The following is a 3878-nucleotide window of genomic DNA, read 5'->3' on the forward strand; positions in this document are numbered from 1 at the left end:
GTGCAGCCCGCCTCCAGTGGTGTCGCGACAGGCGTGAATGGAGGGACGAATGGAGACGTGTCGTCTTCAGCGATGAGAGTCGCTTCTGCCTTGGTGCCAGTGATTGTCGTATGCGTGTTTGGCGTCGTGCAGGTGAGCGCCACAATCAGGACTGCCTACGACCGAGGCACACAGGGCCAACACCCGGCATCATGGTGAGGGGAGCGATCTCCTACACTGGCCGTACACCTCTGGTGATCGTCGAGGGGACACTGAATAGTGCACGGTACATCCAAACCGTCATCGAACCCTCGTTCTACCACCCCTAGACCGGCAAGGGAACTTGCTGTTCCAACAGGACAATGCACGTCCGCATGTATCCCGTGCCACCCAACGTGCTCTAGAAGGTGTAAGTCAACTACCCTGGCCGGCAAGATCTCCGGATCTGTCCCCCATTGAGCATGTTTTGGACTGGATGAAGCGTCGTCTCACGCGGTCTGCACGTCCAGCACGAACGCTGGTCCAACTGAGGCGCCAGGTGGAAATGGCATGGCAAGCCGTTCCACAGGACTACATCCAGCATCTCTACGATCGTCTCCATGGGAGAATAGCAGCCTGCATTGCTGCGAAAGGTGGATATACACTGTACTAGTGCCGACATTGTGCATGCTCTGTTGCCTGTGTCTATGTGCCTGTGGTTCTGTCAGTGTGATCATGTGATGTATCTGACCCCAGGAATGTGTCAATAAAGTTTCCCCTTCCTGGGACAATGAATTCACGGTGTTCTCATTTCAATTTCCAGGAGTGTACTTTTATTGTGGCATGAAAACCATCTGTAATAGCAGTTGCTAATTGCATTTGTCAGTTAACTTGCATTTTCTACTGTTGAATGACACCTTTGAATTACGGGCATTGGCATCAGGAAGTGCTTTTATTCATCTGCTGGCGTGGCTGTGAGCTTTGTACAGACTGTTAATAGATGAAGAGAGGGAATGTCATAACCGAGCTTTTAAGTTAGCAGCATAGTGTGTGTACTAGCTATTGTCTGTGCGACGCCCATTTTGAGAACCATGTCTGAGAGAAGTGAAGTTGCTTTGAGTCTATTTTATGTATGTTGTTTCTTTGGCTCGATTCCTTTTCTTGTTTTTGTTTAATTTCGTCTGTGATGAGAATTTTTACGAAAGTGATTGCGTATCTGTGGGTGGAAATTTGCTCTTGTCTTGTACTTGACTGTGACTGGTCAATTTCAGTCGTTTCGTCCTTGCTCGAGGTTTTGTCGGCCTGTGAGGGTTGGTTACTCGGCCCTGCAAACATGGTGATTCATGTACCCATACATAAGGTTTCTATGTAGCCCGCAACGCCTTCAGAAACCACATACGAGATATTCATTTTCTCTCGCTTTCTGTGTGCAGACTCTTAATGCAGCAGAAGAAAAAAATGAGCGGGATATTTTGCAGGAAATTTAATGTACTTAAAGTTTGTACAGGGATATGTTTTCGTTGTGGACCACAATTTTCGAGTTGTTCAGGGAAACCGCTTTTGAAGTTCTCTTTGGTGCGTGTTTCTTGAATAGTGAGAGAACTAGGGCCTCTAGTGTGAACATAGCAAAATTTCAGAACATTAAATTTCCTACAAAAAGATCTTGTTCACTTTTTGTGTAGGGAGCGAGAGAATATGAAAATGCAGCGAGATAATATGAAAATCTTACCTGTGGTATTTAAAGTTATTGGGCGTTGCGTAATAACCATACGTAGGGGCAGCTGAATCATTCTGTGTGTTATTTAGTGCGGTATATTCCCCATTTTTAATTCTGTCTAGATCTCAGTAGGCGCATTAGTACAAAGTGTTTGCAGCGACAAAAGGCGATAGCAAATTGACCACTCACTGTCTAGTTTCAAAGTAAAGACTTATTTTACTTACTTACCTACTTTAAGAATTAATTGACTCTCACTAATCCTTGCATGAGAAGACAGAACTACTTCTCACCGTTAGTTAAGGTATATTTAGCATCGCGCGAAATACCATTTCTGAATTAACCCATATACAATGACCTCGATATAGACGGTACGTTAAAGCCAAATCTTCTTCCTTCCTTCCTTCCTTCATAATAAACGGGTTAGTACCTGACAGCTTAAGAAAAATTTTGTATTTATGGCTGCTGCTGCCTTCTTAGAGATGCTTCATAGCTTAGCAAACGGTTGTGGTGGAGGGCGTAAAAAGTTCCGTTAATAACTGGAGACAATGCAGAGCTTCAAATGGTTCAAATGGCTCCGAGCACTATGGGACTTAACATCTGAGGTCATCATCAGTCCCCTAGAACTTAGAACTACTTAAACCTAATTACCCTAAGGACATCACACACATCCATGCCCGAGGCAGGATTCGAACCTGCGACCATAGCGGTAGCGTGGTTCCAGGCTGAAGCGCCTAGAACCACTCGGCTACACAGGCCGGCTAATGCGGAGCTGTTGTGTGTGATCTAACCAACTTTGTTATTGATTGTTTTGTCCAGTAGTTACTGCTATTGATTGTCTGTTTGTGCAGTTTTACGTTGGGCGTGCTTTTGTGTGTGTGGCGGTGTGTGTTGATCTGCGAGTTTTTGAGAGCCTGTGGATTCGTTTTACGGCTTAAGCCGTCTATCATAAATTTTATTTATGCTATTGAAGGCATTTTTATACGTGTATTAGGGATATGTTTCTCTTCAAGGATACGGAAAACTTTCAACAAAGTTTTCAAGTCGCTGCAGTTCATCTACATTTTATTCCTTAATGGTAATATGAACGTTTAAAGTAGTTCACCTGTCAAATTTGTAACGTTGCCGTAAAGAGTGTGTAAATAAGGAAACGCCAGATTATTTACGCCGTTCTGTTTCAGAGCAAACTGTTTGTGGTGTCTAGCTGCATTCCACCTTCAGTCTTCTGCAGATGCACCGTTATTGGCACCAGAGTCATCATAAAAACACAAGCGGACTTAGTTTTCTGTTTACGTTTTAAATAAAAAACCATTCAGCTCAATTAACAGTCAATAGAACCCCTCCCTCCACTCCATAACCACGTTACATGGCACACCAGTACTTGACGCTATCCTGTATGTTAATTATCTTCTGTACGTTTTATGACCTCGTCGAACTGATGTTAAAGTTTAATCCTCCTAAACTTCTTTCAAACGTCTGGAAAAGAGATAACTGCCTGTGACTTTATACATTGTGATAAGAACTAATGTGTATATGCCAGTAGAAAATATTCAAATGGATATTTTTATAGAATTTTGTTAAATAATTGTCAACTGTCATTTAAATAAGACAAAGGCAGTTTACTCATTTCTGTACTATGAAGGCCGTATCTTCTATAAACATAGTGTGAGGGGAGTTGATCAGACTGTCAAGATACTTAAGTGCGCGACATAAGGACTCAAATAGCATATCTTGATCTCCTTAAACACACAATTTCAGGGACTTGTTTTTGAAATGATTTAGTTCGACCGAAAATGAACCATAATATTTCCTTTCGGGTGTTGCTTCCATTGGGATGCAGCAACGGCGTTGGCGCAGTGGGTACCCCGGCTCCCGTGAGATCACCAAAGTTAAGCGCTGTCGGGCGTGGTCGACGCTTGGATGGGCGACTATCCAGGCCGCCATGCACTGTTGCCATTTTTCGGGGTGCACTCAGCCTCGTGATGCCAATTGAGGAGATACTCGGCCGAATAGTAGCGGCTTCGGTCATGAATACCATCATAACGACCGGGAGAGCAGTGTGCTGACCCCATGCCCCTCCTATCCGCATCCTCCACTGAGGGTGAGACGGCTGTCGGATGGTCCCGGCAGGCCGCACGTGGCCTAAAGACGGAGAGCTTTTTTTCCATTGGGATGATAGCCTGTCTTTCCTGTGCTTTTTGTTCCT

At 44.4% G+C, this 3878-nt stretch overlaps 1 non-coding gene across 1 annotated transcript; it reads right to left on the minus strand.

Annotated features, from left to right (window-relative positions):
- Positions 1-2346: 2346 nt before the first annotated feature.
- On the minus strand, positions 2347-2430 carry Trnas-gga (transfer RNA serine (anticodon GGA)). The gene is given in 2 exon segments: positions 2347-2381; positions 2391-2430. It is a non-coding gene; the product is annotated as a tRNA-Ser (tRNA).
- Between the last annotated feature and the right edge of the window lie 1448 nt (positions 2431-3878).

The sequence above is a fragment of the Schistocerca gregaria genome, chromosome 6, assembly GCF_023897955.1.
Source record: "Schistocerca gregaria isolate iqSchGreg1 chromosome 6, iqSchGreg1.2, whole genome shotgun sequence".
Lineage (NCBI taxonomy): Eukaryota > Metazoa > Arthropoda > Insecta > Orthoptera > Acrididae > Schistocerca > Schistocerca gregaria.